We start from the raw sequence: 18,267 nt of genomic DNA on the forward strand, positions 1-18,267 counted from the left end.
ATGCAAAGGATTTCTGATCTGGACAAACTTTAAAGCAGCAGGAGAATGAAAATGTAGGCATCCCTCCCCAATGTCCAGATTTAACAAAAATTGATCCAACACAGATGTTTCTAGAGTCACACATTGCTCAGATGTGTGACAGAGAACCCCTATTCCTTCTACCAGCAGATCTAGCCCAAATGAGAAAAAAAAATTAGGAAGCAAATGAAATGCTATATTGGGAAAAGAAACCAAAAGGGAATTTTAGGAGTACACCATTAGGAGCAGTCGGACAAACAACACGATTGTCTTTCATTATACCATAACCCAGGCTTTCTCGAGCAGGGCTTTGTGTAACCTTGCGGGTTCTTGACAGCCTTGGAAGGGATTTTCTGAATGGGTGGGGGTTAATTAATTTTTGCATATATTTTTTTAATTTGTTAAACATTTATCGAGTGGTCATATCAACCCACCTACGCACCCCTCCCAAAATGGCCAGTGATGGGCCTGGAGGGGAAGGGGAGGGGAGTGGCCCCGGGTGGGCGTGTCCACAGTTCTGCTTCCCAACCACATTCTGCACAATGGTGCCACTTCTGGGGTTTCTCGAAGCCTGCTGAATGTTTCAGGGGTTTCTCAAGGGCTGTCCTGTGAAAGGCTGTCATAATGAGAAGGCCACCAAGGGAAGCTACTGGGCTGCTAGTATGAGAAGACCACAGAAGGGGAACAGGGAAGCCTCAGGGAAGTGGGATCAGTTCTTTCCTCCTCTCTTCATGTTGGGCAGATGTCTGTTCTTGAACTCAATTTTCCAGGAAGGATACGAGTCAAACAGGTGCCTAAAGAAGAAGCTGAAGGGCTAATTGACAGATTAAAAAATCAAGAAATCACTGGATACAGATCGGTGATTAACGGAATAAAAAAAATAAAAGTACTCATCTAACAAAAGAAATACACAATTGGTCATTAACGTTAGCCTCTGTGCTGGTTTTTAGAAGTGAAACCAAATAAACTATAGATCCATTAGCTTACCATGAGGCAGAAAGCGGCCTGTATCCAGTCATGCCCTTCCAAAAATTTAATGACAATTTGGAAGATGGGGCGGCAATGCTAACCAATTCTGTCTTCCCCTGCAGACCTTTAATTTCCTCCCCGTGCTGTTTCTGATGACTCCTGATTCCCAGAAACAATATTTCAAAGGCCTCCGTGGATAAGAGAGCAGTGGGGAAAGTCCCGCCATGCTCTGTAAATTTCATGAGTGTTTAGATACACCCCATTATTGTTAAAGGCAGAATTGTTAAGCAGAAAGAGGAATGATCCTTGCCAACAAAGAAAGAATGTAAATTCTGTAAAGGGACGTCCTGGCTCACCAATCATTTAGAATAATTTGTGTGAAGAAGCATGAAGACTGGAATAATATGGTAGACTCACTATACTTGGGACACCCAGAAAGCATTCTCATGGGAAACCCTACTTTTCCTGCAACAGACACCTTATGACAGGGATAGTCAAACTGCGGCCCTCCAGATGTCCATGGACTACAATTCCCATGAGCCCCTGCCAGCATCAGCTGGCAGGGGCTCATGGGAATTGTAGTCCATGGACATCTGGAGGGCCACAGTTTGACTACCCCTGCCTTATGAGGTAGAAGAGGCTAAGAGAGCTCTGAGAGAACTGTGGATGGACCAAGGTTACTCATCTGACTGCATGTGGAGGAGGAGTTCTCCAGATTAGTGGCTGCCACTCTTCACCACTATATCAAACTGGCTGTCAGAGACGGATAAAGCACAGAAAGGACAACCAAAATAATTATCCAGTTGGAGCACCTGCCTTATTAGGCAAGGCTAAAGCATCAGGGATTTTTTATTTCATAACAAAGTGATCAAGGGGATGGCACAATAAGGATCTGCAAAATACTGCATGGTTAGAGAGAGCTGATTTTTTTAAAATCCTCTGCGATACTAGAGCTGGGTGTCATCCTACGACTGACAGCAAATTCCTGCCAAGAAAAGGAAGTGCTACTTCATGTGGACTGTTGACTTGTGGAACTTGTTCCAGGAGATGAGAGGATCACCATAGGTTTAGATGGATTTGAAAGGGGGTTGGCAGGTGTATAAAGTTTTTTTGTTGTCCTAATCCTAGAGAGCTCCTGAGTCCAGATCAATCAGCAGATGAACCATTCCTCGCCCTGACATCTCAGAGACAAGAAAGGTCCCAGAGGAGCTGGTTCTTATATGCCACTTTTGTCTACCCGAAGGAGTCTCATAGTGGCTGACAGTGGCCTTCCCTTTCCCCTCCCTGCAACAGGCACCCTGTGAGGTGGGTGAGGCTGAGAGAGCCCTGAGAAAACTGCGAATGGCCCAAGGTCACCCAGCTGGCTGCAAGTGGAGGAGGAGTAGGGAATCAAATCCTGATCTCCAGATTAGAGCCCACCACTCTTAACCAATACACCACCCTGGCTCCCTTGGACCAATCACTTCTACTTTTTTTCCAGAAAGTGATGTCATGGTGCATGACTTATATAGACACGCTCCGTGTCTCTGCCCTCCCTTTCTCTATCGTGGTCAGGTTGATCTGGCAATTCTAGTCTTTAGTACCAGCTAAGCCTCTTTAGCATCTTGAGGAATTTTCAGGATGCTTTCGGGAAGTAACGGATTTCTCATTTCTTCTGGAATATTTTGCTTTTTCCTACAGATAAATCAATGGCCAAAAAGCAAGAAGCATAGCACAAGGGACATATTAATACCTTCTATACTCTTGCAGCCATAACCCAAACTTTCATGGTGATGCATGATGAAACCAGGGTGGTTGTCAAAATAACATAGAAAATAATACCAGATGACTGTCCAGCTCAGAGATTCCGAACCAGGTGTCCATGGATCCCCGGAGGTCTGTGGGAGCTCGAGGGGGGGGGGTCCATGACCTTTCCCCTCCTGCCTTAATGGACTTGGCCACAAACTAGGGAACTGGCCACTTCCATTGCTCCTCTCCTCTCCCCTCTCCCCTCCCAAGTGTGAATGAGTTCTCTCATGGTTTTTGCACCTGTTGGGGGTGTACACATCCTCCCACCTTAAACCACCCCCTGTCTCTCCCCTCCACCCTCAGTGTTTCTTGAGCCTGCCTGTTAGCACCAGTGGTGATGTCACTTCCAATGACATGTTATTTCTGGGGGCGTGCCAGGGAGGCGTGGCCAGCTATCACTTCCGGGGCATCCCGAAGCCTGAAAAATTGTTTCAGGGGCTCCTCCATGATCAAAAGGTTGAAAAAGGCTCCCCTAGCTGGTTAAATACATGTAAATGCGGGTAACACTAGGAAAGACTCTCTGTGTCTTGGCCCAGACAAGAGAGGTGATTTTCATTTCAGTCCTGCGATGTCCATCGTCTGACTTAAAACCCAAATACTGCCAAACACTGACTAACAGTGTTCAGATTCTAATTTTTGTGCTTCCGGTTTTGTACTAAAGCACACTGTCATTCTCCCACTTCAAGGCTTGTTAATGAGAGTTCTGCCTAAGGAATTAGGCAAGCGAAAATCCTTTTGTTATCCAATGCTCCTTACCCTTTGTCAACAACCCATCCTTTGTCAGAGGACACCAAGGTGACATTCCACAAAAGAACTCTGAGTCATGAGCTGCATATGTACACGTGGGTTGCCTAGAACCTTACCCATCGCCATGAGCAATTTCAAGGTGGGTTGGGCAGCAACCAGCACAATAACGTGGCGTGAAGACCAACTTTCCCTCCACTTAATTAAAAAACCTGCCACAACCTAGATGCTGTTCAAACCAGGCCCCCACTACCCCAAGCCCAGCATTATGCACCTTTTCACAAAAAGGTTTCCCTGTGTTTTGTTGTCAACCTCCTGCCTTTTTTCCCTCCCAAGTTTCCTCATGTCTTTGTTTTTAGGGCTGCCAGCCTCCAAGTGGGAAGAGCCAAAAATATAAAGTGGGCACACAGTGGATTGCAGTTGTCCAAAAGAAGAAAACCTACTGTGTGGTAATGAGATTATATATTTTTATGTAACCCACCTTCAGTCTTAGGAGGAAGGCGGGCTATAAATGCAAATTTATAAATTTACATGAATGTAAATTTAATAATAATAGTTTATGCAATATGGGGAAAGTTTGTCCAGCCTATTTGAGGGATCACATGTCTGCTTATGACCCCTGCAGGGCCGTTTGTTCTGTGGGTACTAATCTGTTAGCGATCTCTGGCCCCAGACAGGTATACCTGTCCTCGACCCTGGCCAGAGCCTTTTCAGTCCTGGCCCCAGCCTGGTGGAATGAGCTCCCGGGAGAGCTGAGGGCCCTGACGGAGCTGGCAAAGTTCCACTGGCCAGCAAAACAGAGCTCTTCCACCAGGTCTAGGCTGGGTTAGCAAGATCAGTGGGCCCCCCTCAGGCTTCACTATAACATCTAGCACACCCATTATTAGACGACTGTGGGAGGTAGGAAGCATATGGCCATCTTGGTACTTTGGGAGTTAATGCTGGTTTAGGGGGGGTTATGCGATTTTATGAGATTATATATTTTTATGTAGCCCACCTTCAGTCTTAGGAGGAAGGCGGGCTATAAATGCAAATTTATAAATTTACATGAATGTAAATTTAATAATAATAGTTTATGCAATATGGGGAAAGTTTGTCCAGTGCTTTAAAAGCACAGACCCAACACCGTAGCCTCCCCAAAAGTGAGTAAGTGTAGGCACGCCCCTGGAAATTCCAAACCCAACCGAGGAACCAGTCAAGCCCGTACTTCCCTTGAGGCGGCTTCCACAGTGAACCCCAACCGAAAACTTTACATCACAAGGGCCACGAGGCCTCCAGAGAACATCCCTGCCCTAATGAATTTCTCCATGATTTTACTGCAGAGTAACAACTCTGAAAACATGTGAAGGACCGCAATAAAACCATGAAGATATTCATTAGGACATGGACATCTGGAGAGCCACAGTCTGGCCAGTTCTGCCCAACAGGGTCATCCCAAGTCAGCCATGATTCGATGGCCCTTTCCCCCCTCACCCCCACTGCGACCGCTAAATCAAGCAGAGATTTTAAGAACCCTGGACTTCCCAAGACGACCTGACTCAGGTCTATAGAAACATAAGAATTCGTGCTGCAGTACAAACATTTACAGAATCCTTGTCCTTTTGATTTATCTTTGGATACAAATCACCTGTTGGCACAGAGTAACATACAGAACAACTACAGCAGGGGTAGTCAAACTGCGGCCCTCCAGATGTCCATGGACTACAATTCCCAGAAGCCCCTGCCAGCATTTGCTGGCAGGGGCTTCTGGGAATTGTAGTCCATGGACATCTGGAGGGCCGCAGATTGACTACCCCTGGACTACAGGCACACGACAGCCAAAAAATAATAATAATAATAAAAGGCCACAGTAAAATCCTCTAGGAAGAAATTGTGATATGCTTTTTGGCACGATCCCAACGCAGACTGGAAACCATTATTTTTAAAGGATCAGACCGGTCTCCTGGAAAGCATCCAAATTTCCTCTTCTGGTTTAAGGCATCTGAGTAGCTGCCAGAGTTTTAAGAAACTATATCCTTGACCATTTTGTAAACTACAAAGGATGGGGTCAAGTCATTTTCTGTGCTCTCTGTTCTACCCTGATTCTATTCTGATTTTGATCAGCATTTGGTTCTAGCAGGACTACTTTGCCCATCTGATGGGGCCTCTAAACACCACGGACAAAAGCCTATGTCCAACTCTGTGGTACCAAAAACTTCAGGGCACCAAAGTTTTGGGTGCATGGACATATATTAAGAGAACAAAAAGTGCTGGGTTTTTGAACCCTGAAGGAATCTCAAAGTGGTTTGCCTTGCCTCCTCTTCCTCTCCTCACAATAGACACCCTGTGAGGCAGGTGGAGCTGAGAGAGCTCTGAGAGAACTTTGACTGGCCCAAGGTCACCCAGCTGGCTGCATGTGGAAGAGGATTGGGGAGGCCACCTGGTTAGGGTTAGAGGCTACCGCTTTTAACCACTACACCAAGATGGCAGTCAGCCAGAAAATGCTCAGGTGACTGGTTCAACGGGGATTCTCAAAGAATATCATCCGGAATCTAAAACTACGTGGTTAGGCTTGCATCCTTCTCTCTTGGGAATAAGCCCCAAGTAATCCCCATGCCAAGAGCACAAAACAAAGGTGATGGCAGAAATGCAGTGGGAGTCAACTTGTGCTACTATCTTGGTCTCGCTCTCTGTTTAGGCTAGGGAGTGGCATCAGGGAGTAGAATTTCATGGGATACATCCTGTTCTATTTAGGGGAGGGGCTGTGGCTCAGTGGAAGAGACTCTGCCTTGCAGGCAGAAGGCCCCAGGTTCAATCCCCAACATCTTCAATTCAAAAGATAAGGCAGGACCCTGGACAGCTGCTGCCAGTGTGAGCCAGCAATACTGGAGGGCAGCTGTCAGAAGAGAAAAGAGCTTTTTTTTTTTTTTAATCCCGCTTTTCACTACCTGAATGAGTCTCACAGGGGCTTACAAACACCCTTCCTCTCCCTACAACAGACACCCTGTGAAGTGGGTGAGGCTGAGAGAGCTTTGAGAGAGACTGTTCTGCAAGAACAGTCCTAAGAGAACTGGGACTAGCCCAGGGACGCCCAGCTGGCTGCATGTGAAAGAGGAGTGTGGAATCTAGTCCAGTTCTCCAGACTACAGTCTGCCACTCTTAGCTGCTACATCACACTGGAGAGCAGCTGCCGGTCTGAGCACACAATTCTGACCTCAGTGGGGAAATTACCTGATTCAGCACATGGCAGCCTCAAGTGTGTTCAGCTAATTTTTTTAAAGAAGCGAATCAAGGTAAAAGAGAAGCAAATGCGTGTACAGAGAGGAGAATAACCCCCGCTCTGGAAATGACATGGAATCACAAGGACAGGTGAAATAGGGCTCATCTCACCATTTAGATTCGCCCAACAGACACTGCAGAAAATAGGCTCTTCTGGAAGAACCCAACTTTACAGCCTGCTGTTTGTTTGGGACTTTTTGTTTGTTTTTAATGTGACAGCCAAGCAGCGAGGCAAGAGTTGACAGGAAGGGCCTCTGTGCAAAAAGGGGAAACGGTTAAGCATCCCTGCCTACAATCAGATCTGAGTCCAGGAGCACCTTTAAGACCAACAAAGATTTATTCAAGGTGTGAGCTTTCAGGTGCAGGCACTTTTCCTCAGACTAATGAACTACCATCATAACAGTGGAACTACAAAGCAAAAGCTAATTCTGTTAAATTAGTAAACTGTGTCACAACATCCAAATTCTGCTATATGATGCCATATAGACCACTTGAATCTAATCTGCAACCCGCAAGCCTACATTTATCCCACTTGCCCCAGTGGGGACATCAGAGGTCACTTGTGCCTAAATAACCCGGGAACTGCTCAGACCCTGCAAACGTTATATGAGGGATGGGGTTGAGTAGCTGATTATATATCATCTGGCAACTGCAATGAATGTCCTGGCCCTAAATGCCTGGAAAAGAGAATCACCAGATTCCAGACTGCAAGGCATTCAAAGCCACCTCTTCCTTTTCATGAAGGCCATAATTACCATAAGGACCTGGCTTCTGGCTCTTCCAGGCTTCATGCAGGTGTTTTCACCACAGCAATCAGTTGTTATAGATTATAGCTGCTGGCCAGCTACCGTCTTTAACAGACCACACCCGTGTTGCCTTATCCAAGTGTGTGGTGGCTATACATGCTGGAGGCACAGCATCAGTGGTGGCAGCAGTGCTCTTCTTTACCAGGGCCTATTCTGCACACAATAGATAATGCACTTTCAATGCACTTTTGAAGTAGATTATCCTGGGCCTAGTCTGCACACAATAGATAATGCACTTTCAATGCACTTTTGAAGTAGATTTTCATGTTCTGCACAGGAAAATCCAGCTGCCAAAGCACATTGAAAGTGCATTATCCTGTGTGTGCAGACTAGGCCCTGTTCTCCACAGGAAAAGTCAGCTGCCACAGCACACTGAAAGTGCATTAACCTATGTGTGCGGAATGGGCCCAGGATTACAGCATGAGCCACCGGCTCACTGATCCCGCCTACCACATTGTATCACTTTGTGTTTTTCCCCCTTTGTTGCTGAGATTTCACAAATCCAACCGCATTGACCTGCTGTTGCAAGCCACTTATATCGGGCATGCCAATCCCCAAGTCCTGATCTGGGGATTCCTTCCAGCAACTGGGTCCCTGCATTCAGCCCTCATCCTGTGAAGATTCCCCTTCTTCCAGTTCCCTGCAAGAGCAAGCTTGTAGATGAGCACTATGTCTTCACTCTTTACATTCTTGCCTTTGCTGGGGCTTCTTTGCTCTAATGGGGTGGGTGGTTCAGGTGAGCTGGGTACTTGATTTTCTGACATTGCTGATGGCTCAGTTGTGGGAGGCTTGTTGTCGGCAGAATCTCTCTCAGGAGACTGTGCTTCAGGGTTTTTGCCAGTTACCTTTGGAACCAGACTGATAGAGCCAGCTTTCCCGTCTCCCGAGGAGCTCTCCTGTGCCGAGGGCTAATGACATAATGTTGCTTTTAGTACAAACCAAAAGTAATGTCAATGCATCATGGAGACATGCTAGCATTTCCCTGAAACGCTATGGTAAAACTAGTATTTTTGGTGGATGCTGGAAAGGCTGCCAACCCCAAGGGGTGGGGGGATTACAGAATTACTATTTATCTTTGGACTATGAAGAACAATTCCTTTGGGGGGGGGACCTTGCTTTGCAGGGTGAATACTATGACATGATATTGTTCTGAGGTGCCCTTTTCCATATCCTGTCCTCTCCAGGCTCCATCCCCAAATCTCCAGAAATTTTCCAACTCAGTGTTGGCAACCTTAGTTAGGAGTGATGCCAGATAGCTATGTCCCTACTCCCAAAGCTCTGCTGCCAGTTCCCAAGCCCGGAACTGCTAGCTGTACTTAATCTCGCACAGGTTCATGGACTACAATTCCCATGAGCCTCTGCCAGCATGTATTCATGCTGTATTCTAGCATGTCTGCCTCTATGCTCATTTCCCATAAGATCTTAGAAGCTGAGCAGGGTCAGCCCCAGCTAGCACTTGGGAGGGTGACCTCCAAGGAATGCCAGGTCATGACAGGGGGCAGCCAATGGCAAACCCCCTCCAAATGTCTCTTGCCTGGCAGCCAGACAATCTTAGGATCTCCTGACTACATAATACGTGCATCATACAATAAATAAATAAATCCTCACATTGCATCCAGAGTCTTCTCCAAGCTTAAAGCTGCCTTTTGTTGACTCAAGCCAACTCAATAAGTGTGGACACGGCCACCTCTCCCTAAGGAACAACTACGTCCTTTCTTGTTTTGGAGCTACAACATTTTAAGGTGTTCTACCAACTTACGCTGGCAACCCACAGCACCAGGGGTGGCCAAACTGTGGGTCTCCAGATATCCGTGGACTACAGTTACCATGAGCCCCAGCCAACAACATGCTGACAGGGACTTATAGTGATTGTAGTCCATGGACATCTGAAGACCCATTGTCCCGTCCCCTTGCTATAGGCATTCATGAAGTACAGAAGGCCTGAGCGAAGGAAACACGGGTCTGCCATAAACTACGGTGAATGATTATAAGTTTCTTCCTCCTCATTCCTTAAGTTAGGCCCACTTCATTCTGCCCTGTTTCTGATAGAACACACAAGTTCTGTATTCTGCATGATTCAAAAGGATATGGAGAGTATCCTACAGGAAGCATGAGAGGAGGTGTGTATTTAGCATGGTTAGATTAGGAACTTCTTGATATTTTTCACGTAGTCTCCTCCTGTGTCCTGACTGGCTGACTTGGAGACTTCCTGTTCCACTGGCATAAAAGGTTTTATAGATGGTTCTGAAGTACACAGATGCACTGGAGGACTTTGAAAATATAAAATATAAATCCACGCTTGGCTCTGTGGCTCTGCATTTAAAGTATAGCACTGAAGCAACGCATTAAATCCACGTTTGGCTCTGTGGCTTGACACACATCCCAGTCTGTTTCTAATCTCTTTGTCGCAGGACAGCCAAAAACACTTCATGCCATTCCCAACGGACTCGAACTTTGCACAGGAGTGACATAACAGCATGCTTACAGGTCCCTCTCCTCCCCAAGTCCTCCCCTTCTTAGGCTCCACCCCACCCTCATTTCCAGGTATCTCCCAATCCAGAGCTGGAAACCCTATCCCTAGGGCTTCCTTGCTCACAGTACACTAACAAGCCATTTCTATACCAAAGCCAGACTCCTAAAGCCTAGAACAGTGATCTGCAACCCTCAGTCCAGGGACAAGTATTGGTCCGTGGATCAGTCAGTACCGGGTCACGGCTCCTCCTCGTCCTCCTCCTGGCTGCTGCCTCGGGGGCTGCCCTGCCACTCTGCTGCCAGCTCACCTTTGGTGCTCTCCAGCGGCTGCCATGGCTGGGGCTCCCCCTTGGTGTGGCACTGTGCAGCTGCTGATGGCAGCGCCCCCCAGTGGGTGGCGGGAAGTCAGGGGCACCAGCGGGAAAGCAAGTGAAGCAGGGGTTCAGGCAGCGGCAACGTCCCTTGGCAAAAGACTACCCCCCCCCTGGGCCTCAGTATGATTGCCAAGTGTTGACCGGTCCCCAGTGATAAAAAGGCTGGGGACCACTGCCCTAAAATATAACATCCTGTGAGTCCCCAACTGTGGCAACAACTTGCAGGCATTTGAACCATTCGCAAAAGACAAACCCGTAGTAAGCTGTTACTAAATGAGCTCACCTTATGTTAAACCTCAAGTATGCATCAGGTATCAACAAAGGAAGAACAGACATGCACATGGCCATTTCTCAAGCACCTGTACTAAGCAGCGTCATGGTCCAATTTGTAGGTATGTCAGATTTCAAGAATAGATGACCACCTACCTTGTCTAGATGCACAGTAGTTTAAAACATCACAGGGGTGGTCAAACTGCGGCCCTCCAAATGTCCATTAACTACAATTCCCATGAGCTGGCAGGGGCTCATGGGAATTGTATTCCATGGACATCTGGAGGGCCACAGTTTGACTACCCCTGGGACATGGATTATCCGCACAGAAGCTAATACATAGGAACAATTTTTTTCCCCAAAATATTCTGGCTTTTTTTATTGCACTCTTTAAAATTGATTCATGCTGGCATCAATATATAGTTGCCTGTTTTATTGAACCATTTTTAAGGTGACCAAAGTTTCACTGGTGTCCACTGTCTGGCTCTTCATGCAGAAACCATGTCAGAGGACCTACTAAGCAGAGTTACACCCTTCTCAATCCATTGAAGTGAATGGGTTTAGATGGGTGTGCCTCTGCTGAAGATGGTCTTGGGAGACTAGGTTTTTTACTGCTGAGGCGTATTTTTACTCTTAACGAAGGTATAAGCAGAGCAATGCATCTAGACTCAATTCTTCTACCTGCAAATTCTGCAAAATTTCTTAGCACCAGACTTTTTCACATCCAAAGGTGAGGGGAATTCCACATCATTCTAATAATGCTGTGGAGTCCACCCTCCCAAGCAGCCATTTTCTCCAGGGGAACTGATCTCTGTCACCTGGAAATAAGCTGTAATTCCAGGGGATCCCCATGTCCCACCTGGAAGCTGGCATCCCTTGTCCATCCTCTTTCGGGCTCTTGAAAAAGCTGAGGAAAATGTCCTCTTTTAGGATTGGAAGGTTGGGAATATTCCTAGTTAGTAGCAAATATCCCATTTTAAATAGTGAGCGTGTCATAGTGATCACTTGTCTAAAGTCATCAGTCAGGGAATGACCCCCCTAGAAATACAGCTCATTTCCAGGAGACAGAGATCAGTTCCCCTGGAGAAAATGGCTGCTTTGGAGGATGGACTTCATAACATTATACTCCACTAGGGACCCTTCCCTTCCCTCCCCACCCCAAGCCCTGCCCCTTCTTGGCTCCACCCCCAAAGCCTCCAGGTATTTCCTATCGAACAGCTGGTGACCCTAGGTGTTTCATGTGCCTTGCCTTTGCTACAGCTCTGCTTCCTGCCTTTCTTAATTCCCCTTATCCTACACCTTTCTTATTCTGTGTTTCCTGTGTAGACTCTAAAGTCTATGGTCTAACAGCAAATCCCTCTCTTTCTTGAGTCCGGCTCTGTCCTTTGCTTATAGGCCTGGGGTGAAAACTCTGCTCAGTGGTGGAGCTAATGGCCCCTATTCGAGAGCCATGCAAGCAGAAGAAGCGGAGTCTTTAAATTACATCTCCGGGCTGCCATGCATTCATTAGTAGCCTTTCACAAGCCACTGCATTCTCCCCAATAGTGCTGAACAGACTTCAACAATTGGTGCAAGGATTATTGATGTGACATGCTTCGAACACTCTAAAGTGGCGCACACACATGCTAATTCCTGCAATATGTATATTGCATTCAAAATCAAATGCAATAAAGTCTTCACATACTATTAGATTAATACCGTATTAGTTTCCTTAAAGGTTTCCCATGCAGATGTAGAATACCACAGAATGCTTTGGGAGGAACCCCTGAACAATGAAAGCAATCTCTTTTATAAGTCACTGAAATTTAAACGGGAACAACTGCACACATTAATCTGTATTGCTGATAACATCTGTGTTACCAGCATATCATAGGGACCATACATTGGTGTGCACACAGCTCTAACTGCTATGCGCTACAGCCCAGGTCATCCTTAGTGGTCTCCCACCCCAGTACCAAGCAGAACCAACCCTGCTTCCAAATTCTGATAAAACCAGCCTAATTTAGATTATTAGGGAGACAATGCATTGGGTTGCCCTACTGAACGACAACTTTCTCCCACTCTGCGTTGACCGAAGAACAAACACCAGCCCCTGTTTATTCCCATCCAGTTCAGTTGGTTTCACTGCCCAGGCCTTGGATGTATAGACAGCATTTTTGCTAGAAATTTGAATGTTTATAGGCCTTATAATATACCAATAGAACTCCAACCTATATTAAGCCATTCTTCCCTTCTTATGCCATGGATATGTGTATCGAATACAGAAGAAGAAGGAAGAGGAAGAGGAGACACTGACAACGACTTGGGTTTTATATCCTGCTTTTCACTGCCCGAAGGAGTCTCAAAGCGCCTTACAATCACCTTCCCTTCCGCTTAGGGGCAATCTCCTGCTTCTCTCTCTCTCTCTGTCTCTCAGCTAAACACATCATTAGGAACCTATCTTTATCAAGTATGGTAATTCCTAAATAAACCTTTATCTGTTCTTTAATCAGGTTGTGCAACCTCCATGTGATAATTACTCTGCCAACACTGTCCCCCTCCCAGAGTTCAACCAGGAGGAGAACATCTGGAGGGCAGTGGTTTTGGGGAGGGGGGAAGAAAAGTAGGGAAATAGTTCAACATTACACTGCCATCACTATGCTTAAATTGAGCCCTCTCATTTCATTCTTCATCGAACTTTATAGAGAACTGGCAGCAACCCAGTTCTGACTCCCAGTTCCTCTAGGACTTGTCAGGAGGAGATACAAGATGCGTTTGCTTAACTGTTAAACAAATCCCCCCAGAAGATAATCAGGGAAACATGCTGGTAATTTTCTATTACGTAAAGTGTACTTTCCTGACTAATCGTTGTTTTCGTCTGGTGGTTCTCCCCAGATTCATGTGTCAACACCAGAACAGATCTTCAGACTGAAATCTAGTTTTACAGGCTTTCGACAATAGAAATACTGTTTCTTTTTCCGGACTGGGATCACATCTGGATTTAGGAATTACTTCTGTGGGCGAAAATCGCCCTCTCGCATGCCAGTCATAGGTGAAGATTACAAGTACAAAACAGAAGGTTTAACTACTGTGCAGAAACATGTAAAACTTAAAATCGCTTATCTATTCATAGCACAGCAAGCTACTAGAACTGGTTTTTCGGGAACAGGGCGGAGAAGATTCTTTTCAAACCAATTAATCCCTAAAATTGTCAGTAGTCGCAGGCAATCAGAGAATTGTCATGGCACAGTTTTTAGTGGTGCAAATCCTGTCTTCCCTTAAACACTGGACAAAAGTTAATTGTTCCTGCATAGGGCAATTTTGGGGCACTTCTTAATTAGCGATGAAGAAACACATCCTTCTTGAAAGACGTGTTCTTCATGGCAACAACATCCTAACAACAGTTTTATCAATGCCCTCCATCCTCAAATAATTCTGCTTCTTTTGTTGCACGTACCATTTTTTTAAAAAGACATAACTCCTGGGGTTTTGAAAATTAGCCTAGAAACAAAAGGGACACACACACCCCTCCAGTTTCCCCTTCCAGACTGATTTGGCCTTAAAACACTATTTACATTTACAAAAAGCAATTTGGGGGATTTTTATAAAAAGCACACAGTTGAATTATGCATACAAGGTTCTCAAAAAGCCCGCTATTTGCAAAGACCTTTTAAAAAGATTTTAAGAACCTGCACTCTCCCTGTCTACAACAGTGGCATACAAAACAGAATGATGGGGGGAAGATCTTAAAGTGCCCTCCCACACACAACTCTAAACAGATCTCAAGTTTGCTCTTGTAAATAAAAAGCACAACTTCTGGATCCTTTGGCATGTAAAGAATCCCAACCGCTATTAAGCCGATGCTTACCTTCTTATGCCCTGAAAGAAATGAGATCCTCTAGGATCTGGCCCCAGGTGCTTATGGCTGTGCAGTTCAGCTTACAAAACAGCAATATCCTCCTCCATCTGAGAGTCTTAGTGACTTCCCGGGCTTCTCCACCAGCGTCTGAGTCACTCGGGGAGGAGAAGGGAGGTGTGGTAGAGGGAGTTCACCTTCCACAAATACCAATTCAGTTAAAATCCACTTGCAGTTTTTGTACTCCGGTACTCGTGTGTCTTTCCTATAAATATGGAGCCGGGCTGGGGCAGAGACAACAAAAAAGAAACAAGGAACAGGTTGTCATGACTTTAAAAGAAAAACACATTCTTTTTTCTTGCTAAACATGTCTGACCACAGAGCTGTCACTGTGTAATATGCCGGCCTTCTGAGTAATAAAATTAATGGACATAGGGTATTTTTTTTTAAGGACAAGCAAGTCTAATTTCCGGTCTACTAATGAGGTGGCAGAATCTTGAGGTGACAGAAGGGACCGTGCCCCTTCCGAATGCAGGTGGAAAGGACACCTCTGTCATGTTCCCCTGGGATTACTAGCTTTTAAGCCAGTTCCCCCCACCTGTCCTTTTAATATCAGTTTGATCTTCAAGTAATTCCCAGGTGAGGTCATTTACCGTCATGCCATGAAAAAGCTTCAACTGCTCTGAATTCTCCAGGGATTGCCCAGTCTGGAATTTGGAAACATTCCTTCTCTTGCCTTATATCGTAATCTCCTGGGGGGAGCTCTCTGATAGAATGTCTGCCAACAAAGGCGTTAAACGGCTGTATTTTAGGCCCTCCCCCATCTATTCAACTATTTTATTTATTTATAAATATATAAACCAATACATATCAAATCTAGCTGAAAACTTTATGGGAATCCCCTGACATGCCCCAAGGCTGGGAAGCACCCCAGTCCCACTCCATTTGTATGCGGACGATATAGTCCTCCTTTCCTACACAAAGCTCAGCCTAAAATCTCTTCTTCAAGCCTTCTCAAGCTATTGTAACCAAAACCAAATCAAGGATCAATTTTATAAAATCTAAAATAGTTGTATTCTTCAAATCCAGAAAGCTCATCAGGTGGAAAATAAATGAACAGGAGCAAGTGTATCACTTCAAAAACTTAAGAATTCACTATCGTCACATGCTGCAATGGTCCCTACATTGGAAGCGAATATCAAACTCTATAAACCTGAGGACAAATGCAGTCACTAGCTTCTGCTTCCCCAAAGGCGGTCAAAACCTACCTGCCGCCATAAAAAATTTTCAAACTATGCTAATCTTGAAACTCTTCTGTGGCCTACCAGTATGGGGCACGGACCTTACCACAGGGATGGAGAGGCTGCAATCTTCCTTTCTTCACTGCCTTTCGGTCTTCTCAAACGTGTCTCTCCCCACACCATCTACTTGGAGACAAGTGCTACCCAACTAGCTTCCTTAGCCTGGCTTCACATTTTTAAATACTGGCTTCGGCTGAACTTCAGAGCCCAAGTGGGGAGCCTAGCCTTTCTTATGTTAACTGACCGTTTTCTTTTGCCCTGGTTCCTGAAGATAAATAACAAAATCTACTGGCCTCTCTACTGAGCTTTTGGAAAATCTGGAAGAAAAACAAGCTTATAATACTGTCAGGCAACGAATCTTGGATATTGACTATCAGAATACAGTCACTGGAGCATATCGAACGTGTTCTCCCATCTTTTAAAAAATCTATCCCTCGGCAAGGAGGATCACAGAGTATTTAAAGTCTTTAACATCAACCTCTTTGAGACAATTTTTTATGCTCATGAGACTTAACCTGTTACCAAAGGCAGTGACAAAAGGTTGCTACGCTAAAATCCCATACGTTCATAGACCTTGCATACGTTCATAGAAACCCAAGTTGGTGGAACATGTTCTGCTCTTTTGTGAGCAGCACAACCAGAAACCGATCCATAAAGCCCCCATGAGGGAGAACAAGATGCAGGATCCCTCGACAACAGGGCACTTCCTTTTATCGGACCCAAATCCTTGAGTAACTGAAGCTACCGCAAAATTCCTTCACCTGACTTTAAAAAAAAACAAGCAAACAGGAATTGAAATACCTCGTTTTTCATTTAAATGCTTTTAAATGCCAATAAAAATGTTTTTGAATTATGAAAACTATATTTTATTCTTTTAAACAACCTGATGCTTTTCTGTTCAATGCATATCTAAACTCTTCCAGCAATGGAACCGATTACATAGGGAAGCTGTGGACTCTCCCTCAATGGTAATTTTCACATAGTCTACCATCTATTTAGGAATATTTTAATTTGGATTTCCTGCAGAGAGAGCAAAGGATCTATAGGCCCAGCTGGGCTGCAAATCTCCAGGACTCTGTGATGGAATTTCCAGTTGGCTCTCTAACGGGTGAGTGAGCAGGACTGCCAGCTGTGGGTTGGGAAATACCTGGAGACTTTGGGAGCAGAGCCAGGATTGGGTGGGATTTGGGCGGGGAGGGACCTCAGTTTAATGCTCCGGTGGATTCCACGCTCCAAAGCAACCATTTCCTCCAGGGGAACTGATCTCTGTTCCCTGGAGATGAGGTGTAATTCTGCAGGGTCCCCAGGCCCCACCTGGGGATTGGCATCCCCATTGAAACCAAAACATCCATTTACAGGTAGCAATGCATCTAACATTCATGTGCCACAGCACTATTACTGCACATGCATTAACTTTCCAAGCTGGGACAGAACTCTGAGAAAACAGACAAACCTCTTCTGGACATTTAGTAAGCCAACAAATCCCAAACCGATTCCGAATTAAGGCCACCGTGAGCAAGAGCTCTGCGTCTTGTTGCTTTGCCCCAGGAATGAATTTATTGGCTGCGGAGCTGTCTTGGAAGCGAGATATGCTAGGCTTTGAGTTTCAGGTATGCAGCAATGGCATGCTCTCGAGCCACACCTTAGTACAGATGAGAACAGGAAGAGAGAGAGAGAAAGAGAGTGATCACAGGTTGGCAAACACATTCTTCGGATGCCAAGAAAGCCTCAAGGGGTGGCAAAAAAGGCACTCGGCAGAACGTGCTTTTCCCACAGGTTGCAGGAAAGTTCACAAACGGAGGAGTGAAAAATTTCGTCTGCTGGTGAAGCCATTGGTGCTCATAGAACTGCAAACATCACCCAGTTTGTTGAAGTTTTATAGCAGCTCTTGGCTGCACATGCTTATATTTCTTTCCACCTGCAGGCCATGATTTTTTCACCTCCCATCTGTTACAGCAGCTCCAAACACTCTATGAAATCATATTCAGGGAGGGGGGCAGTCCCCTACCCCCCAGGAACAGCATAAGGGACGTTTCTGACTGTCACAAGAGGGAGAAGACTAAAGAAGAAGAAGAATTGGTTTTTATAACTCACTTTTCACCACCCGAAGGAGTCTCAAAGTGGCTTACAATAACCTTCCTTTCCTCTCCCCACAACAGGCACCCTGTGAGGTAGGTGGGGCTGAGAGAGCCCTGATAGGACTGCTCTGTGAGAACAGAGTATTATCAGGACTGTGACAAGCCCAAGGTCACCCAGCTGGCTGCATGTGAAGGAGGAGCGGGGAGCTCATCAGATTAGAAGCCGCCGTTCCTAACCATGACACCTAGTTGCATTCTGCAGGCCGAACATCTTGTTCCTGCAGAAACACCCTGGTGCATCCAAACCATTGTGTCTGATTCTATTGGCTTCATTTTGGAGGTTAATTTCAAAAG

General features: G+C 45.6%; 1 protein-coding gene across 4 annotated transcripts in view; it reads right to left on the minus strand.

The window, feature by feature from the left end:
- The window catches only part of SCEL (sciellin), an 82,025-nt gene extending 66,099 nt beyond the window's left edge, over window positions 1–15,926 (minus strand). For all 4 annotated transcript variants that reach the window (XM_077343922.1, XM_077343923.1, XM_077343924.1 and 1 more), the window contains exons 1-2: window positions 15,882–15,926; window positions 14,547–14,818 (exon numbers count right to left, since the gene is read on the minus strand). The gene's annotated coding sequence lies outside the window, so the exon portion shown is untranslated. The remainder of the gene's footprint in view (window positions 1–14,546; window positions 14,819–15,881) is intronic.
- Window positions 15,927–18,267: the final 2,341 nt, after the last annotated feature.

Source organism: Paroedura picta, chromosome 6 (genome assembly GCF_049243985.1).
Source record: "Paroedura picta isolate Pp20150507F chromosome 6, Ppicta_v3.0, whole genome shotgun sequence".
NCBI lineage: Eukaryota > Metazoa > Chordata > Lepidosauria > Squamata > Gekkonidae > Paroedura > Paroedura picta.